This window comes from Tachypleus tridentatus, chromosome 13 (genome assembly GCF_004210375.1).
Source record: "Tachypleus tridentatus isolate NWPU-2018 chromosome 13, ASM421037v1, whole genome shotgun sequence".
NCBI classification, from domain to species: Eukaryota; Metazoa; Arthropoda; class Merostomata; order Xiphosura; family Limulidae; genus Tachypleus; species Tachypleus tridentatus.
This window is the reverse complement of record NC_134837.1, coordinates 144,148,873-144,171,951: the sequence shown is the minus strand read 5'-3', so window position 1 is coordinate 144,171,951 and position 23,079 is coordinate 144,148,873. Positions and strand designations below refer to the sequence as shown.

At 32.1% G+C, this 23,079-nt stretch overlaps 1 pseudogene across 1 annotated transcript; it reads right to left on the bottom strand.

Annotated features, from left to right (window-relative positions):
• Positions 1-6,533: 6,533 nt before the first annotated feature.
• LOC143236327 (metabotropic glutamate receptor pseudogene) lies at positions 6,534-22,827 on the bottom strand (annotated as a pseudogene). Its single transcript, XR_013019533.1, has 3 exons — positions 22,691-22,827; positions 8,211-10,159; positions 6,534-6,625 (listed from the first exon to the last, which is right to left on the bottom strand). The product of XR_013019533.1 is annotated as a metabotropic glutamate receptor pseudogene (transcript).
• Between the last annotated feature and the right edge of the window lie 252 nt (positions 22,828-23,079).

Below are 23,079 nucleotides of genomic sequence, written 5' to 3'. Positions count from 1 at the left end.
TGATTATACCTTGAAATATATCTTCCTTACTCTTTTGGTGTTATAAAAATTTAACTTTCTTTCTCAGTTATGAATATTAGTTTTTGCATCTGTTTTTACCATTGTTTATGTGTGTTAAAATTAGACTTACACATATAAATAATGTTCTAATGCGATAGGTACGTTTACCTGTTAACAGCGCAGATACACATAAAAGTTTTACTTTTCTAAGAAAATACAAATATACTAGTCAGTACTTTCTGGTTAAGCAATACCAAAATGAAAATGAAACAAATTTAATTTGTAATAAGTACAAATATATATATGTGTATATATATATATATGCTATATTAATAAAATATCTTTTAATTTAAGAATACAATGCTTTGAAATAGCACAAATGTTGTTATTATCCACTAAACAAGACTGTTAAACCAAGTTCAAGCAACAGTTTGCTGTTTAATGTTTAACAATAAATTATATCATCAACAAAAAACTAGAAAGAAAAATAAAATTATGAGGGTAGATGTTTATTTCCCTGAATTTGAGCCGAAGGCCGTCTGAAGGGTCACCTGTTCTAACTACTCGTACCACTTTATTGTTTGTCATTCAGTCAAAGGACACTAAAATTATGTCACATAAAAGACGCTTAACTGTGTAATATGTTGTGTCTTCACGTCTGTTAAAAGTCGCATGCCATGAATCATGAGAAAGATCATGTATGTTGTAAGCTACAACACATCATGACATATGGACTTAAAAAAGAAAAGACATTATTTGTTACTATTAATTTTAGTTTTATTTACTTTGAAACAGAAAAACTTTCAGTGACCCTGTGAAGGTATATGTGGTTCGCATTTCTTGTTCTTAGGTAGAATTAACACAAAGTGATGCTCAAATCACGCATAGCGTCAAAATAGCATTAGAAAATGACGTACTGAAAACAAAATCATTTTACGGAAATAAATGTACTACTATGAAATAAAACTTAGTAAATGCAGTAATAAAAAAATTGACCAAACTATGATAGACTCCTTAAAATCAAAACCACCAAAAAAAACAAGTTTATTTAGTTTGTACGATGTCACATAATCGAACCTATAATGAAATTCGGCTTCCTTTATTTTTCAATAGAAGAGTACTATGAAAATTCCTGGTATGAATCAGGTACCTAATATAGTGCATTCTTGACTGTTTATATCCGATAAGCCTCCTGCTTTCTTAAGTTATTACCTATCCTTCATGTTGGTGGTCAGTCTTATCGGGTGCGATATAATTTTCTCTGGTATCTCCGTCTTTCCTCTCCGTAATTCAATAGTTGGTCGAGTCTTGGCGCTAAATCTTATTTTTGAGACGTAAGCCATTTCCAATGGCTGTGTTCGTTTGAATGAACATCGTGCTTTCTGAAATCTGCGGATGTCCTACTTCGTTCCTTGTCATGTGTGTGTACGTATGACCAGAGAGGGCCTACTTGGAATGCAGACAGTGGTGTTACATACTGTATGTGTGAACTGTGAGCACATTTCAATCAATTTTTACTTTACTGTAAATTGCTTCTAAATGGACAAAGACATGTGAATAAAATAGTCATAATAATGGTTAATAATCTCTCTCTTTATCACTTTTTGCAGTGATGTCTTTAGCATATTATCATTTATCAAGCATTCTTTTTTAAGTGATAATAATACCTTTTTTCTAACATTTACACAAGCCATCCTGTCTTTCACCACTCGGAACTACAATCAGTTTTTTCTTTAATAACAAAAACATAAATCTAAAAGGTATGCATTTAGCCAGAGAGTTTTATTTCAGAAAGATAAATTATCATGAAACGAATAAACATCTTATAATTCGATTTTTCAACTAAAATAATGTTTACTGTTGTTTACAGAATCATATATTTTCATGAGGTTTTAGCAGCAAAACTAACACAGTGAGATAACCAGACTATTTATTCAAATTATAGTGAATTATGCCTCTAAACTTTCGTACTACAAAAAAATAATGATGTAATTGATTCAGTAATTTTTCTAACGATTGCCTTGTTAGTTAGTCAGATGACTATTAAGCACAACGTTAAACAATGGGCCAGTTGTTTTGTTGCTATCGTGAATATCGATACTCGAATTTTAGCCTTATGAGTTTTCAGACTTATCATCGAACTATCGGGGGCAGTAAACATACAAATGAACTATTTGTTTTCAGTACATTGCAGAAAATTGAACCTCAAACATGAGCGTCGTAATTCGGTGAACCTAGCGCTGACCCTGTGATGGACTTCATAATCGTAACATATGAAGTACATATTCATAAATTGCTTCCGAAAAAGTATAGCTGATTAGTGAATTTTAGCCTACTCTTATATAAAAATGTATTTATCGGCCTGTTTCATTCGAAATTTCAAAATCGATGTTTTATAAAAGGAACATACATTTTCAATGCTTATTTCAAATTAGTATTATAAGTTATTTACTAATTGTTTATAAAAAAGAACAGTTCTTACACATACGAATAAAATGTTTTTGTTTTTCAGTTTGAACAATGAGTTCAAAGAAAGTTACATTTGTTTCATCGAAGAATCGACTTTTATTATTACTTACAGCACTGAAAGCATTTCTCAAGGCCTGATTAACGTTTACAACCTTTCAGAAAGTCAGATCATATAATAGCGAAATATGAGAGCAATACCATTATTTTGTTTTACTCAGAACTAGTTTATGATGAAACCTCTACTGGATGTTTTGGCAACACTAGATACCATATCGGTTGTTAGATTTCGTTTTTGCTCAGAAACGTACTAATTTCTGTATACATCAAAGTAATAATTCGAAGCAAAAGACCCAGCATGGCTACGAGACTAGAAGGCTTCACTCGCAATTTGAGGGTCGCGGGTTTTAATTCCCGTTCCATCAAATATGCTTGCCCTTTCAATTGTGGGGCATTATTATGAAACAGTAAATCTCACTATTCGTTGGAAAACGAGTAGCCCAAAGAGTTGGCTGTGGATAATGATGACTTCGATCTAGTCTTCCAATGCTAAATGAGGTACAGCTAGCGCAGATAGTCCTAGTGTAGTTCTGCCCGAAATTAAAAAAAAAACAAACAAAGCGAAACAAAAGCACAATTTGTGACGTTTTATAAAATCTTTAAGTAAAAAGAACACATATAAACCTCGTTGGGGCCTTATTATTATTACTAGTTTGTAAAGGCAATAATTTATCAATTCCACAAACTAACAATTTAACCGACTATTCATAGTGTTCATATAAACAAGTAGTTCCGGTTTGAAGCACAAAACAATAATACATACGAAAATTTTCAATGGCAAACCTATAAAGAAACCCGTCCACTTATTTTGCGTTGTTCATTTATAGTTTAGTTTTGTTGCCAGCGGCAACAAACATAATGTATTCTAAAGCTTAGCGTGATTACTTAGGGCTCATATAAAGACTGTAATCAAAGCACATGAACATGAGTCAATTCAATTCGATAAAACATAATGTGTATACTTTCAGTCAATTTGTCGCAGACAACTAACTAAAATACGTGCTTTATAAGAACTAGCAAGTTGAGAAAGCATTCTACGCACAAGGTATATAAGGAAAATGAAGTTTGTACTTACCATCTTTGCTAGATCTATTTAATCATCTTTCATTTGCTATATCCAGAAAAGATAATTATTTATCTTTATGGAATCAGTCATTATTGTCATTCTTTTATCATTATCACCTTATAACGTACAATTAAAAAATTATCACCATTGTCATTTCTTCTCCACTAGCACTCCTATAATTTCTATCACACCGTAACCTATAATTATGAATAGCCATTATTGCCATTTTCATTTCTACTAGCAATCCTATAATTTATAATCATCAATTATCATCAGGACCTTTCCTCTGGCCCTAACAACTTATAACCTATATGTATTAGTTTTTATTATTATTTTTTACACTGTTTTAAGCTCATTTTTTACAAATTCACGATGCTGATTCATCATTTGGATCCACTACTTTATGCTCTTTCTAAATGAAATAAAACAAGACGGATCAGCATTTATTTAATGTTGTCGAATGCGTAACGTTTCAAACATAAAGATAGGAGTAACTGTTCATATAGAAATGTTCTGTTAGATTAATTTTTATAATTTGCTAGTCACTATAAGCCTGGAATACTCGAGGTTATCTTCGATACGTGACTTCCATGAGAAAGACAGTTTTAATTTAAGTACATATACGATGAAACAGGAATTCATATTGCAAAGGTTGAAACAGTCATTTGCACAATTAAAATTTTAAAAAAAGTGTTACATTAAAAAGGAACATTCATTATGGAACTACAAACAAAGACGAACTTAGTGTAAGAGATCTACAATGCTTAAATTCATTACATGTTATTAAATACGTGAAAAGCTGTTTATTTTGAATAGTTAATATATTGAGAAAGAGTTTGTTTACATACGTTACTTGCTCACAACAAGAACAAACTATTAAAGAGATATTTACTTTGATTTCTTGCTTACAATGAGAACTGTTAAATATATGTCTAGTTAGTTACCTTTCTCACAACAAGAACGAGCTATTAACCAGGTGTTTACTTTGACACCTTTCCCACAATAAGAATAAGCATTTATACCGTTACGTGAGAGAGACCCTTTTGGTGATTAGGAGTGTGCTTTCTTATAGCAAAGACACATCGGTCTATCTGCTGAGCCCACCAAGGGAAATCGAACCCCTGATTTTAGCGTTGTAAATCCGTAGACTTACCACTGTACTAGCGGGGGGCTGGTGATTAGGAATAGAATTCAAAACACAACAATTTTTGAGGATATTGGTATCGTGCTCAGTTTCTGGAAAATGTTAGTTCAAAGGACGTTATATATTCAAAATATTACTACCATTATTTCAGAACCTGAAAGACAAAATATGAATATTTTCACAGATACTCTGATATTGTACGTCTGTAGATCACACTTACTACATATGAAAGACGCTTTTCAAAGTGCTTTAGATATTAGCTAGTATTTTAAACATTTTCATGCCAAAGTGCATATATACTAACACAAAATGTTTAATATAAAACAATATTTTAATAACAACATTGGGATTTGAGATTACTATTACAGATCTATTTAAACGTTAATTTTTATTTTCATTTTTTGAGTACGTTGTAGCTCTGTAGTGAATGAAAACTGAGTACTAATGATTGTTCATAAACGTCGTAATAAATAAGTATCGATTGTTTGTTTCTTCTCTCTCTAAGTGTGTTTGATTAGCCTACAGCATAAGAGAAAGGGCAGATTTACTGCTTTAATCTATGATCTTAAAGAAATGTATTTTCTACGTGAAAGTAAAAAACTAAAACAATATATTAGGTTGTCCAGAAATAAATGTCGGAATTTTCACGATGATCTTTAGAAGCTGAATATTGAGTTGATTTAATCCAACGTTTGTTGCTTACAAGGTGTCTTATTTGTCTACTGTTTCAACTCTACTCAGAGTAAGTTTCGCAATCCCCAAGGCAGCATGGACAAGAAGGATTTTCGTCTGATTTTCCTGTACGACTTCAAACATGGACGAAAAGCTACCGAAACTACACGGGACATCAACCAGGCATTCGGCCATGGATCTTTACTGAACATACAGTTCAGCGTTGATTTCAAAGGTTTCGACATGGAGATGAAAGCTTTCAAGACCACGAAGGTTGTGGAAGGAAGCCATCTTTAGATGAAAAACACATTAAGGGAAACAGTCGAGACAGACTTTCGCACAATAGTATATGAGCTTGCAGAAAAGCTAGGCACAAACAAATCAAGTATTGCCAACCACTTGAGTGCGATTGGAAAGGCAAAAAATTGGATAAGTGGGTTCCTCATGAGCTGAGTGAAGATACAAAAATCGGCGTTATGAGACCTGTCAAGTTTGATGCTCCAAAAATTGAAGGAATTGAGGATAGAGTTTCTGTTTCATTCACCTTATTCCTCAGACCTTTTCCCCACATATTTTCAGTTTTTCAAACAATTTGACAACTTTTTAACAATAAACGCTTTCAAAACCAGGCAGCTGCAGAAGGAGCTTTCAGGGAGCTCAATGACCATAGAAACTCAAATTTCTACAGCAGGAGCATAAACAGCATCTTTACATGTTGGCAAAAGTAGGTTGAAGCAAATGGTGCTTTCTTTGATTAAAGCATGTTTTACGACATTGGTTTATATATTTTCAAACTTCGCAGTTCAAAATGACACTTTCTGGACAACTTTACATTACGTTTAATGTATAACTTTGATAGCATCAGTTTTTAAGTGTAATAACACGACTGTCAAGAAAGTATTTGTAGATAGAAATTAAACAAAGTAGTAATTGCAGAAGAGCTAAAACAAATATACTTACATATTTTAAAATGACAGTGGATCGAGAGCTAGAAAACATCTAAATTTCAGACCACTCTCACTGAAATCAGGGATTACAGTAGTTGACAGTTGGTTTCCAAGCTCATCAGTAGACCATTAAAAATAAGGTTACAACAAAACATTGAAATAGGTGTTTTCACAAGAATTATCCTAGTGGAAACATGAAATTACAGAGCAAGCTTTCATAAAGTATTCTGATAACATAGCTAACATGTTCTTTGAAGTGACTCTGGTGACCTGGAAAGCATAAGCTAATCAAATAAACTTTTAATAAATGAGTAATATAGTACCTTATCTTAGTAAATGCTTATATGAATAAGTCAGAACATTCTTGATAACGAGAAACCCACTTGAAATAGAAATGTATCTCAAAACGGCTGGTATGGGTATTAACACTTTTATTGATAAGCAAAGAACAACGTTTCGACCTTCTAATACAAATGTGTATGGTAGCATTTATGAACCTTTGAATATATTTTTATCATTAAATTATACAATTCACAACACCAGTTTCTATTCTTAAATACGATTTTTTGTTGAACTCAGTTGATCACGCAAAACATTTCGGTGGGTTGCTTTAAAGATTGTTTCTAACATTTCGTGTATTACCTATTTATATTATAAAAGACATATGTTCTTAAACTTTCGAAATAAACTAGCACGAATCCTTCTGCTTCTCTTATACACATGAAACGAAACTATAAACGAAGATGTTTCATTTCCTCAGAGACGCTTCCTCAGTAAAAGACCCGGCATGGCCAGGTGGATAAGACGCTCAACTCGTAATCTGAAGGTCGCGGGTTCGAATCCTCGACACACCAAAAATGCTCGCTCTTTCAGCTGTGAGACGTTATAATGTGATGGTAAATCGCACTATTCGTTGGTAAAAGAGTTGTCCAAGAGTTTGCGGTGGGTGGTGATGACTAGCTGTCATACCTCTAGTTTTACACTGTTAAATTAGGGACAGCTAGTGCAGATAGCCCTCGTGTAGCTTTGCGCGAAATTCAAAACAAACCAATTGTGAGTAAAGAAGTTTTTTGAGGAGATAGATACAATAGTATTTCATTCATTTGTACAGACATTAACAACGTATAATTTATTTTATACTAGCTTGGATATGTTAAGACCACTAGAAATAACAAGGGTGAACATTTTTTTGAAAAAAACTATTTCTGTTATTACTATTTTTAAGACTTAAATTTCTAGTTACATCAGAAGTAACTGCTACGTACTCAACGAGCTCAAACCTTTAAAAGAAATATAACTTATCTGTTAACCTCAATAATATTTATGTTTCGAGTAATATTATTTCGTCAAAATACCTGTATCTACTCAATACAAGCTACGTAACCTCATTCTGTTAAAGTGCTTTCAATTTATAGGTATAGTTTCAACCGTAATTTTTATTTATTTTTTAGTTAAGACTTTGAAATTCGTATATTTTTATTCAAAAGAAAAACGGCCTGAGTTGGCCAGATGATTAGGGCGCTCGATTCGCTGTCCTACTAAACATGCTCGTTCTTTCAGCCCTTTTCTTTGGTAAAAAAGTAGCCCAAGAGTTGGCGGTAGGTGGTGATGACTAGATGACTTCCCTCTAACCTTTTACTCGTAGCTTATGGACGTCTAGTGCAGATAGGCCTCGTGTAGCTCTTTGCATGAAATTCAAAACAAACAAACAAAAACAAACGATTTTGCTGTCAGAGGGATATTATATTTATCATGTAATATTATATTTTTAAAATGAATTTAGAAATATAAACAGACAAACAAAATACAGTAAAAAAAACAAGTAAAGTGGAGATAAACTGTGTAAATAACTTACCCATAAAGGAGACATTAAGCAGATAATCCCGATAAAATACGCCACCATCTAAATTTCTCATTTGTGTACAATAGTCTTTCCCATATGGGGCACACAAGTCAAACCAAACCCTATGGAGGGCGTGTGCAAAAGCATAGACGGCATCCACGACAAACTGAACTTTAGATTCTTGTTTATAACCTACGCTTTCATCTAATCTGAGGTTGGGTGAACATACTGGAATTGTGGCATTGTTTTTTTTTATCACGTTGTGAGGAAGTTTACACGAAAACACATCTTCCCAATATTCTTCAAACCAAGGATTTCTTTGATTGTTGTAAGCCGTAAGGTTTTGCATGTACCAGTCAAACTCTTCTATCTTTTTCGATTGTAACTCGACAGTAATTGCTCCTTCAGCTACGTCTTCAATTCCTTCAACCAATTTGTCTTGTTTACCCCAGCCATCACTGGCAACCCAAGCAAATGTGCCAGTTAAATTGGCTCTTTGTATGGCCTCAAGTATACCCCGCGAGTCCTCTGCTCTCGTAAAGAGAACTACTCCTCTAGCATTAGATTTGGTCAATAAGTTCCTGTAAATCTCATCAAACATGGCTCTAGTAGCTGAATGAGGTACCTTGTCGTTTACTGCAATACAGATGTTTCTGCTGCGCGCTTCTTGCTGGAAAGCTTTCATTCCTGAATCGCCGTATTGACCTTCAGAGGACACTAGTGAGACATAGGACCAGTTAAAACTCTGAACAATATCCACTAGTGCTACAGCCTGGAAAGTATCTGGTGGAACCGTCCGAGCAAAGAAATCATATCTAGTCTTATCACTGAGTGAGGTACCAGTGGATGCTGGACTAACCTGAGGTATTCGAAATAGTCTTAAAAGGTTAGCAACTTGTAGAGAAACTTCACTGTACGAGCCACCCACAACACCAGTGATTGCCTCGTTGGTGAATTTCAACTTTGGATGGCTTCCATCTTGACACTGAAATGCCGTTGAGTCCACAGTGTTGATGGACGCTCTGACGAACTCTAAGGACTGGTTTAGAGCGTAGCTGTCACTAGAACATGTATCTAAAATGATTGCACCCAGTTTAATATTTCCCAGGATGTTAGGATCTTCGTTTATTTTATCGATTGCAAACAACATGGCCTCTGTTCTTTGAATACCACGATCTTTGTTGATCGGACCACATTTACTTTTCGTTCCTTTTTTATGAATAGGGAAAAGACCGCCAATTACAATGGCTCCTTGAGTGTGAGCTTTCATTCCATTGGTTTTCTGTTCATAAATAACAAGCCATAGTAAGGCGTTGCTTAACAAGGCTCTCACAAACATGGCAGCCGAACTCATGGCGCTTTTTTTAAAAAAATATGTTCTCACAAACACAAGTTTCCTAGTCCATATAGAATATTTATCAAATGCAGAAGTTTAATTTATCTCCTAAGCATTAGATTTAATATTTTTCTTTTTCAGCAATAGTTTTGTCTTTAGAAGATAATATTAGTTAGTTTGGGTTTTCATATTTCAATTTTAGAAATTTTATATCGTATTTTTAGAAGTCAATGTTTGTTGTTAGGACTCTTAGTTAGTTGCAGATTAACGATATGTTTGGTTGGTTACATAAGTCTATGCATTATAAGAAATTATACTCTTTCTGCCAAGCCAAAAAATAAAGGAATTGTTCCTTACATAATAAAATAACGAGACATCAGTTTTTCTTCACAGGCCGAGAAATATACTAGCATAAACAAATTGGAATTCTCAGTGGAGAGACCTTTATGCTACAGTTAATGCTGTGTAAGGAATGTGCTTGATATTGACAGTCTCGGTCCACGAGCAACAAAGTTTTAACATTTGCTGTCGATGTTTAATTAACACTGTTGAGAACAATGATGCTTCCCGTACTTGAAGACTGATTTGGAGATACCTAACTGTTTTCATAGTCTTTTCCTTAAACCTGGAGGGAAATATAACACCTTGAATATAATACAGTCTTAGAATCATTCAGTGTGGCACATGTATTCTAAATTTCAGGGCAAATTGTTACCAAAAAGCAAAACAAAATAAAGATTTAGCTATATATAAATAAAGTAAAGAAACGTCTTTAGAAATAAAAGTTTATAAATAATTTTTACTGATTTTATGTTCATTTAAACACCACTACGAATTCTTTTAGAAAAACAAATTACTACGAAAACAGTATTTATGATTTAAAAAAAAAATTTAATCAGTCTTCAAATTTACCATTAACTTTTACTCAATACTGAATGTTTCACTACTTGTTAACTATAAAACTATGTGATGATCGCCATTATAAAATAAAAGGAGTTGATACATTCAGCTGGTCACAAATGTTTATATGTATACACACCAGAGTTGTTATTAACTATCAAAAATTTTGTTCTCTTTATGACAATTTGAAATTTTAAGAAGAGTGCTAAATTCTGGTGAATTATTTATATTAAGCTGAAGCCTTGGATGAATCTATAGAAAGCGTAAGTTATTAAGAAAATTGTTTTAAAATACAAGACTTGTTTCAAACTTCTAAAACGCTGGATAACATTGAATTTATATGTGTTGTTATATAGATAAAACTTACAAAATTGAAATTGTTATATATGAAAGAGGGGATTCATATTCATAACACATTGAATTTAAATACAAGTGATGCAAAACTTGTTATTTTAATATATTTTCTGAAAATACATTTTAATATATTAGACAGTTTTATGTATGGTAAAACAAATGTTCAAATATTCTCATATTTATAAAGCTTGATATTATTCTTATCTGAAAAATATAAAAATACCATGTAGATGAACGTGTGATGCTTAACATTGTACAAGATAAGAGACAAATGACTTTATAAGAGTTTCAAAGTTTTAAATTGCTTTTAAATTATATGACTGTTAAAAACAATAGTTTTAAAATCTATAACTTCAAGAAAAGCAACGTTAAGAATAAAGTCATAATTGTAAAGCTTAAAAGTTTATATAGATGATACGTAAGTCACCCGCTAGTCCAGCGGTAAGTCTTCGGACTTAAAGCACTAAAATCAGCGGTTCGATTTCTCTCGGTGGACTCAGCAGATAAGCTGCCGTGGTTTTACTATAAGAAAACACACACTCTAAAAGATAAATATGGAATAAATAGTCGATATAAGAAATAGGAATTTAAGGATCACATTAATTAATTGTAATAAGTAAAAATATAACAAATAGAAATAATTTCTTAACAAAGAATTTAATCTGATCCACACGAGCAAGAGATTAATGGGGGCAAATGTCAAGGTTAAACATTTTGGAAAATTGTGGAATGTATTAACCTAGAATTACTGTCCAATTACCTACAACTAAAAACCAGAGAGAGCCATGAAATACTTTAGTCATCTACATTACATATGTTACTCCTTTACTGTGGCATCTTCAAACTTTTCAACAATGCTCCACAAAAATATTTGGACACACGTATACGTATAAAAATATTTCTGGTGTCTTTTGAAGATCAAAGGTCGAAAATAAGATACATACTAGCTTTAGAAGATTCATTTTCAACATGGGATAAAGTTAACCGATTTGCAAAGATACACTAAAGAAATCAAACGCGTCCAAATCTCAGGAACGGGTTTGTCTTTAAATTGTAGCATTAAACTTTTCTGTACACAGTTGAGATAAAAAAATAAATTAAAAAGAGAATATACATAAGAAATAAATCAATAGTATTGTCTGATGTTAAAAAGCAAAAGAAAATTCACACTGTAGTACTTAATAACAATTATTTTATGCATCAGTCCAAAGATTCAAAGCAGGTCTAGAACTTAAAAACTAAACATTTTGTTCCAAGTAGAAATAACCAGTTAAAGGTTTAAGAAGTGTAAGAAATGCTCCCTTATCAATTAGCTGTATAATTAACTTTTTTACTTTGGCGAGTAGTAAATGTTGTTTGTTGTTTATTCTTGAGCACTAAGCTACACAAAGGGATGTTCGTACTCTGCTCACCATAGGTATCGGAAACTCGGATTTTAGCGGTATAGATCTGCAGACATGCCGCTGTGCTTCTAGGGAGGCAGCAGAAAATGAAAGCACTTAAGTATACTTTTAAACAACTTTTGAAACATACGAAACTGATTCTACGAAAACAACCACAAAACATACTGATGGCTTTATATTTACATTAGCGCAAAAATAAATTTATTATACAACTTAATACATATTTCAAAGTATAATTTCCCTCGTTAAAATGTAAAATAAGTCATTGACTAATGATTGTAAATTTCTGTAGTTTTTTATTAATTCACTTACAAAATCTTATTTGCTCTATGAACATAATGGTTTATTGATATAACTATGTAACGCGACACTTGAATTGCGTCGAAGTGGGTCAGCAGTAAATTTCTTCCACTAATATTTCAAAATGGTGGACAGAGTGTAGATAGCCTGTCGTTTAGCTCTGCACTGAAAATGACAACAACAACTACACCTTTGAGCACTTAATATTAATCAGCTTTTGTATTAAAGATGCAAGGAGTATCAGTAACAAAATAGCTTCTTATAAAAAAGACAAAGAATCTAACCGTTGATGAAAGATTTGGGATTTGAAATTCAAACTGTATTTTTATCAAACATTCTAATATTATAAGAAACTGCTTTGTCACAAGTTCTTTTCAACATTTCTCTTTAAACTGGTAAACCCTTACCTTATATTTACTCGAAAATTTTCTAAACGATTCCTACTACACTTAGGTTTCGAAAGTGTTTATACCTTAACTGGACAATATAAATCTTGGCAGTCTATTTTACAGTGCTGTGATTGAGTTCTTGTATATGTTGCAAACAGTGATGTATTTACAGCTAGTAAAATGGTTTAACTATTGGTTGCATTATCTTGATAATCTTATTGCTTAGAGTGCAATGATATTGTACATGTCTTTTTCCTCTTATGAACAGCATTTTTCTTATGTTTGACCTTTTTATTTGCACAATTCAAACATCTATTTAAATAAGCTATGCAATATATATAGTGCTTAAATACAGTATATATAGAATCATAAGATGGTATTTCTTCTATGAAGTTTCTTATGACATATAGTTATAAATACACATCAAAATCTGTAAACTTATGACCAGCCAACTTATAATTTTAAACATTTGACGAGTGACAGCTCTTGGGAATATTTGATGTGCTATTCTGTTGTCTTTTTAAAATGCACAGATTAAAAAAAAGGTATATTGAGTAATTACACTATATGAATAGGTATATCTTATTCTATTTTTATAATACGTTTTCTTCTGTTTTTATTAACAGTTCTAGTATTAACTCACCTAGTGATGGATTTACTAGTACAAAATAACACATTCACATATAATGTCAGTATTTTATGACAGAAAATAATGACTAATCAACCTGGAAATATCATCATAATATGTAGAACTGAAGATGAGCAGTGAAAATCTGTTGACTGCTAACTGAAATTAAATCATCAGACCTGAACTCAGCTTAACTGAACATTGTTTGTTCGTTCTTGTTTTTATTTTTGAGCTGTTAAATTAATTATAAAAATCTGAATCACCATTTAAACTTTTTAGCGAGAAATGTTTTTGGCAGTAACTTGTGAATCTGAAATCAATACATTCCTTTCATTTCGATAGCTGGTAATGTAAAAAAGTTAGTTACGACAGATCTCAGACTCATTTCACATTCGTGATATTTCAGGAGTGCAGTGACTATGAGAGATAAGCTAGATTTAGGAATTACAAATTTTGTTGAAAAAAGAGAAATGTTTTGTATTCCTTTCAAACAGAAGTGTAATGGATAAGATTTTACGGATTACATACAAAAATACGTTTCTAAGTAACAGCTTCCTTACTTTTACAATATGAAAAAGCCAGATAAATTCGTACGAAGCATAGTAGCGTTATATAAATAAGACATTGTAATGTAACCTGATGAAAAGATATCACTTAATATGAATGAATTTGTGTTTTATACTTATGTGAAAACTACTAAGGCTATCTGCTTTTGTCCTTTATTTCCAACTATTAACTGTAGTGAAGACAGCCAGTCAGCTGCACCCTACCACTCACTGTCTACATAAAGGGATTGACTGTTACTCCTATAACTCATCAACAACGTGAAGTGTGAGGAAGGTATTGTGTTAACACGTGCATCCGAAACATAATTAGTCTGCTCTAAAATCCAGCGCTCTGTTATACGGTCAATCCACTCCTCCAATATAAATGTGTTGCAAGTCAGTTTTATAAGGAGCCTTTGTGCTAAACACCACTAACTAATTTTTATTTCGTAATACAAATAGACATAAACTTTGTGAGCACAATTTTATTAGAGTTTATAACTCAGGTACGAATATCAGCTATAAAAGCTTCCGAAAATTATGAACCTTTTCATAGGTGAAAATATATCTTCATTTACGAACGATTGTAGGAAAAAATCGTAACAATATTCAAGTAACACTTTACTTTCATAAAAATAAGCTAAAATCATACGTCAACGTTATGACAAACTCTGCAGGTATTCAAGTTTCTTTATAATAAAAAACACAATTAGATTAATAACTATGTTTCATGTTCGAGTGAAAAACTATTAAACTATACGCCGACAACGTTCATGTATATATACATATTTATATGCAGTCATGAAACACACATAGAATATTAATAATCAGTTTCATCAGTATTTGTTTACCGCTTTCACGTGGAGGCTGTTGTCACAAGCGATATTCTATGGGGATTTTCAACAAAAGACGTGTACTGTGTTGTAAAGAGAGAACTAGATTTTGGTTATTATTTCGGATTGTTTACAGTATATACGAGACACCATTTAAATGCTCAGTCAACACAAATTCGTCTAATATATATATATATATTCTAAACAAACAAACATTAAATGCTTTCACCGATCAGTGAACTTTGATATTGCTACCACATATATGATTTTGTTTTTAAATAATTTGTGCACAGCAACAACAACACAATATCCCTGAAGTAGTGATATTTATTCTACTTCTTCATGTTTTGCCAATAAATGTCAAAGTTTTTTGAAGCGATGAGAAAAACAAGCTAATTTAACATGATTTTTACTTTGTTATAAATATATGTGACCTATGTTTGGCCTGATAAACCTTATATCAAAATAAGTAATAAAGTTAAGCGTATCAACAGGGCGAACCAAATGCATGCTAAAGACTTGTTAGAATTATTCTACCTTATAGAGAGTTTATGATTTTAAGTCCAGAAAATAAATATTTGATTTTGAAAAACACTTAAGACAAAAGAGATATCACAATAATCGAAAGGTTAAAAGGCAACCTTCGCTCTTATATACATATGTATGGGTTCAAAGAATATTGATATATGGTCAATGCAATTTTTTTATAAGAGTTCTAGAAAGATCTATTTGGATTCAATCAGTGAAATGCTAAGAAATAAGGTGATGAGGAAGGATATTAGATCATCGGAATGAAAGCAGAAATGACCTTCGGAGAACACATTCAATACGAAACGTGCACTGAAAATATATATAAATGTCTTACTTCAGTTAAATCCATAACTAATAATACACTCCAAAACCAGTTCACCTTGCCCTATATATATGTGTGTGAACGACAGCTCTCGAGAAAACTAGTAGAATAAACGCCTTGTAATTATCGTTTTTAGTAAATCACAAATCTACTTCCAAAAGAGATTTGATCGCTTTGATAAAATGTTACGTATTGCATACATGTATCCAGAGAGAGAAATAAAAGGGGAATAACAGAAGGATAGAAATAAATCAGTGTTTATTTAATAGATATTTCATTGTAACATCTCGCTAGCATCGATACGAGTAGAATGAGCTTCAACGTATCTAATGTTTAACGTAAAACGACTGAACATGATGTAATGGCAGTCAGTGCTACCAATAAATTTTGAAACACATTTGCAACGTTAATACTAATTATTGTTCTTTATATATCAATGCAGGTTTTAAGACTTGTGCGCTATATGAAGGCGTAATTGTTTTTTTTTCATAAAAAACAGTTATTAAAGCTACAAAAGTGATTTAAACCTCTAGTTTGTGCCAGTTTCAATTAGTATGTTAAATATTTAATGCTGGCTGTAAAATAAACCATGGTGGTCTTTTCTTCCGCCCTCCAGTGGCACAGCGGTATGTCTACGGACTCATATCGCTAGAAACCCAATTTCGATACCTGCGGTGGGCAGAGCACAGATAGCCTACTGTGTAGCTTTGTACTTAATTTTAAACAAAGAAACAAAAATCAGTCACGACTTTATGTAATGCTCAGAAAAAATGCCCTCCAGTGGCACGTCTGCGGACTTATACTGCAAGAAAAAATTCTATAAATTGCAACAGTAATAATTTTGTAATATTTGTAAATCAAATTTTGAATATACAGTGGTGACTACTAAGAAAGCTATAGAGCAATGATAAAACAAAATTAATTGTGGGTTTTAAAATCTGACAAAATAATATTAAATTATGTAGAAACTATTATTCTTACAAGTAGTATACATCAGTTAAGAGGGTTGGCTGTTTTTATTACTTCTTATTGAAACTTGGAAAATAATGTGTTTGCTTATTTTCCTAATAGCAGTAATTATTAACCTAGAAATCGTATATTTGATTTCATCATCGACTCATGGTAAAATTCAGTGCTTATAACACTAAAATTACGGGTTCTATCCCTAAAATGAATATAGATCATGTCATCTTTTTCTTTGATATTGCGTTTAAACAATCTTAGATAATATTTTGCTGTTCATAACTGTATGTAGTTATTACGTGGGCCGAAAAACCAGCTTCAGGAAATTTGTTTTACTTATCATCTTCGTTGGTCTAATTGTAATAAACTGTTTTTAATATTTTTATTATATTTGTTTGTTTGATATTAAAACAAAGCTAAAGAATGGGCTATCTATGCTTTTACCCATCATGGATATCAAAACCAGGTTTCTAGAGGTGTGTATACCGCTGTGCCACTGGGGTGCTATAATATTTGAAGTTTGTAACTTAGTTTTATTTGTCAGTTTTTGTTATTATTCAAAACTTTTTGTTTGTTATATGGTAACCTGAAAGGTTCCTTGAATTTTTGACAGTTTTAGATGAAATATTCGATTCTCATATCGTGGCATTTCTATATAGAAGTTACACCAAACATGCTCGCCATTTCAGCCGTGGGAGCGTTATAATGTGACTGTCAATCCAACTATTCGTTGGTAAAAGAGTAGCTTAAGAGTTGGCAATAGGTGGTGATGACTAGCTGTCTTCTCTCTAGTCTTACACTGTTAAATTAAAGACGGCTAGCGCAGATAGCCCTCGTGTAGCTTTGCGCGAAATTCAAAACAAACCAAATCAAGCTATATAGAATAAAAATAAATACTGCGAGTTTATAGTGAAATATGGTATTTGCTAGTTTGATTAGAGGCAAAGTAAATTTACTCCAAACAGATCTCAGGGAACTATATTACTATTATAATAACAGACAGTTAGACCACTGAAAATGTATCTTAACGTAAATCTTATTATTGATTTTAAATTTACGACCTTTTCTTTCTTTTTTGCTCTAAAAATAGTCTGTAGGATTTTTATTATATAGGAAAATAGTTTATTGAGTGGGAAAAGCTAGAAAGTCAGTCCTCAGAAAAATATGGAATTATTAATTTTTAAAGTCACTTCTTAATATTTTTGACATCCTTCAAAATATTACCTTTTCTTACTTTTCATCCTTTTCTTGCTCTTGTAAATCACGTTTTATGTTGTTAATAACTAAATATCGACATCTTTAATACATTTTTATACAATATACAGTAAACAAAAGTTTCACATTGACAGGAAAATGTATCTCTTATACACACTCCTTTCGTTTGTTTCTTTGTTTTGAATTTCGCACAAAGCTACTCGAGGGCTATCTGTGCTACCACCCCTAATTTAGCAGTCTAAGACTAGAGGGAAGGCAGCTAGTCATCACTACCCACCGCCAACTCTTGAACTACTCTTTTACCAACGAATAGTGGGAGTGATCTTCACATTGTAATGCCCCCACGGCTAAAAGGGGAGGCATGTTTGGTGTCACGGGGATTCTAACCCGCGACCCTCAGGTTACGAGAAGAGTGCCTTAACCACCTGGCCATTCCGGGGCTACACTCATTTTATTTTTCTGGAAAGTCTCGATTATTAGTATTTACGAAATACTAGTTGCAGTTACCAATTACACTCAAAAAGCTAGTGATATATATTTTTGTAGCATTATATGAATAGAGTTTATTATTATCTGAGACCAAGTTACAAGGTGTTAATTATATTTACGTATAGTTTGAGTTTCTTTGTATATTTTTAATTAATAATCTCCATTGGATTTCACATAAAACTGAACACATGTATAACCACTCTAAAAGGTGTTGTTGTTTATTTGAAAGAGATATCATTTCGTCTAACTGTTTCCTAAACTTCAACTTATTGGTCACTAATATAGTGTGTAAAAATGCAATCCTGTTTTCCTGTATATATAAAAAAATGAAAATAGCTCGTGTACCTTTTTATTTGAAACAAAAGCCTGTTGAAATGCTACCTAACTCATTTATCATTTCACTTACGTATACTGAAAAAGAAAGGCATTGTGTTTTCAGTTATTATCTTAATTGTTTTCATTTAAAGTAATATGCATAGGATTAAAGTAGACTTATTACCTCACTGTTACCGCATTTATCGGTCCATTTATACTCACAATAAAACTGTTAAATACACAAAAAATAGAAAAAATTAAAGATTTATCTGTTATGTTTCAAAATTGTTCGTACAATATTCAAAAACGTTTAGATATGCTGAATAAACTAATTATAAAGGATAAAGTTTCATCTATTTCAACTGAGAAAAGTGTTGAAAATATTTTTGGAATAAATTTACAGTGACTTTATGTGAATGGACATCATCTATAAAAATGGTGAAAATATTCCCTTTAAGAACGTGAGCACTTTGCAAAGAATGGAAAACATAAGCCGTACATCATACTCAAGAACATTTTGTACAGTATTGCTTGGGAAAAACAACAACAAACAGTCTCAACATTAGAGTGCTGGCTCTTGGTCAAGCATTTCGTGAAGTGACAAAAGCTGCAGCAACCAATATCTAGATGATGGCTGCACGTGGGTTTGGAAGCAGCCAAGTGAGCAATTCGACTGTAATTGCCTTGTATCAGATGTAACAGCTATCATCGGAATGTTACGTTATTTGTTTACTGTTTGCAGTTTATGTTGGCTCGCGATGTTACATTGTTGTTTCTACTCTTTATATTAGATGTGGGAAATTTCTATGGACCTTTGTAAACCAAAATATATATGGATAGTAAAACATCTTTAACGAGATGAAAGTTACAATGAAATACATACCACTCAAGCTTGATTTCAAAGCAATGTGATTTTATTCAAGTGACCAATAAAATCGCCCGGAAGAGTTAATTTAAATGATTGCATTACAGCCTTCCAGTCATTATTAATATAGATTTTAAAACAACACTAGAAAAAATTACACTGGAAATATGGTTGATTGTAGTTAAAAGCTTGCCCTATAAAACGCAACAATCATTCAAGCCATAAGATCTGAAGGTATTAAATCTCGTAACGACAGAAACTGTCTAGGAATCTAATTATAGTAAGCATTAATTATACAACTATTAATCAATTTAAACACAGATGTTCATTTATTTCTACTGAGCTGTTGTAAGCCCTTTCTAAATACATCTTCCTATATTCTATTACTCAATAAACAGTAGACGGAAGTTCCACATTCACGGAAAACTATATCTTATGTACACTTCATTTGCCTTTCCTCAAAGTCTTATGAGTTTAGACTTAATACATTTTTGAATTGCATGCTATACTGTTGTTACCCTATTGATCTATCTACCATAAACAAACATATACACATATATTACTGATAAAAATTAATGGAAGATATAACTGATAGCAAAATCGACTTAAACAAATGATTTACTACACATTACAAATCAGAATGTTACTTGTTGTGACCTATATATGTAAACAAATACAAAGATGTCATCTGCTTTAGTTTGTCAGAACTGACCACAGCACCTAAGATTTGTGTGAAGATAACCAGAACTGGCATGGCCATATGGTTAGGACGCTCGAATCATAATATGAGGGTCGCGGGTTCAAAATTCCGTCTCATTAAACTCTCCCTTTCAGTCGTTACAATGTTACAGTTTGTTTTTGTTTGTAATTAAGCACAAAGCTACACAATAGGCTATCTGTGCTTTGCCTATCACGTGTATTGAAACCCGGATTTTAACGTTGTAAGTTCGCAGATACACCGCTTTGCCACTGAAGGGCAATGTTACTTTCAAACCCACTATTCGTTGGTAAAAGAATAGCCCAAAAGTTGGCGGTGAGTGGTGATGATTAGCTGCCTTTCAAAAAAGAACAAACAAGGTAGTCAAGAAAGCATTTGTGTTTGGCTTTACAAATAGTTATATTGTGGGTCATCTATTTTTAGTATTATACACTAAGTTAGTTTTCATAAACAAATGACTTATCAAATTCTTGAATTGCACCCTATACTGCAGTTTCGTTTTTTAAGAGAACCTAATATCATGACATTTTATTTTTAGGAATGGTACCTAATTTTAGATATAAAATATTACCTATTTATGAAAAAACAACCCAGTGGTTCAACAGCACGCGTGAGACCTTATAACACTGAAATTCGGGATTAGATTCTTGGTTTGAATACATCAAGACAGCGCACTGTGCAGCTTTGTGCTTTAAAAAACGAACTTAAGAAAGCAATATAACATTGTAACTATATGGAACCAAAATGTGTGAATAAAAAATAAACATTTTACTTATATAATTAGAAGAGAAGAGAACCGTTTTAAATGTTTAAGTCTTCCGTCCTTTAACTCATTTCATTAAAACGCCCTTAGCTTTGTTTTCTCGTTATTGGTTGTTACAAATGATGGTTGTAAAAAAGTAATTGTTAAATGACCAATTACTTTGGAAAGTTTATTAGCATGACAAATATTCCACCATTACTCTCTTCAATTCTGATGTTCAATGAGATTCGAAATGCAGGAAGATTGCTTTCACTCTAGGTTTAATGTAAAATTACATGTAATTTCTCTGTTCGCTAAATGATGGTGTTTAGGAAAAGAAAAGTAGGCGCCTTATGCTTTTAATGACTTGGCTATTAAATGTTTATTTTTAAACACTCTCATTATCTGGCAAGCTAATTTGTAATCAGTTCTAAACATCTTGCATATTACATATATATGTACAAACAAGGTCTTATAAATCGAACAATTCCTTTCCTTCTTAAAAATATCATATATATTCGTCATCTGCAAAAGTTATACGATTTTAAACTTTCGGGCCTAGCATAAGTTTGTTTCCACTCAAAACATATGAAAAAAAACAGACGAACAAAAACTGAGAATGTATAAGTTCTTTCTACAGAATAAATAAGAAAAAAAAAAGAGTTTGTTTTAATGCAAGTTTCCAGTAAACAAATGATTTACTAATGTTTGAATTGTACCCTATACTCTAGTTTATTTTTTAAATTGATGTCATAATATACGAATACTTCAGTAATATCAGTTTGAAGCTATAAAGTGCTATAATAACAACACTACCGTGTTATTAGTGATGGGAGTTTGGTTAAGAAATAAGATATATATATATACATATGTAATGTAAAAGATCTATTAAAGTGTTAGGTAACAACCCATACCTTGACTGAATACTGTATTTACGATATTATCAGAATTGCTAAGTTGACAAAAAAAGAATGTTATCTAATGGAATTTTTTTGTGAATTTAGTTTCGACGGTTGGATAATAGTTTTTGTTTCAAACACACGTATTTTAGTATCTGTTAGCTATCCTATTGACCTATTTTGACTAATAAAAGCTCTTTTTGTTCCAAAGTGCGGTCTTTACTTATAACACCATGACCTTTACTGTGAATATAATTTAGTTTTAAAATGTACATCACCTAAAAAGTAAAACACACGTAAAGAAAAACTTCACAGGGAAATCCCTAACAGTTTGTAAGTGACACGTGTTTATTAAAAAAAATTATACCGAATGTTTTACATATAAATATATGTAAACATATATACATGTATACATATAGGAATGATGATATCACTCAAATAAATTTTTCTCTCAACCGTTCGATATTTAAGTTTTTATATCCTATTATTTTAACATGTAGCATAATTTTACTAATTAAAATACAGCTTGAAGCCAAAATTCGTGATTTATTTTTTGAAATAAAAAAACTACGTCACGACGCTTAACATTGTATGGATGCTTTGCCCACAAGGCGGTAACCTAATTGTTGCTAGTCAGTAGAGCACTCAGCACGAATGTTGCTATTTCCTAAATTGCTTAATTTCACATATACTTATATATCATGACATACGTAAAAAAGTTCTAAAATAGGCACACGGAATTTACCTTTGTTATTTCAAATCCGAGTCAGAATCTAACGTAGAAAACCTTGACACTTCAGTAAATACGGCCTGAACGGATAGGTTGTTTATATACGTCTAGTATGAATGCTGGTGGTCTCTTCTCTCTTGCAACACTCTCTCTGTCAGTGGTACGAACTAGCGCAAGATCGATAGTTTTGAGCGCGAAAAAAAGGATGCACTGTTATCAGTCAGGTCCAAGGTCTCGCGCAGAATCATTTGTCTTTCACGCATGCACATTTATATATCAAGGACACTCGAAAGACATGACAGTTTAATCCAAACACAGATCTCATGTAAGCGCACTTTAAATCAATATTCATATGTTCTGAGGTAAAGAGAATCCACACTTACAAGTGCATAAACAAACATATA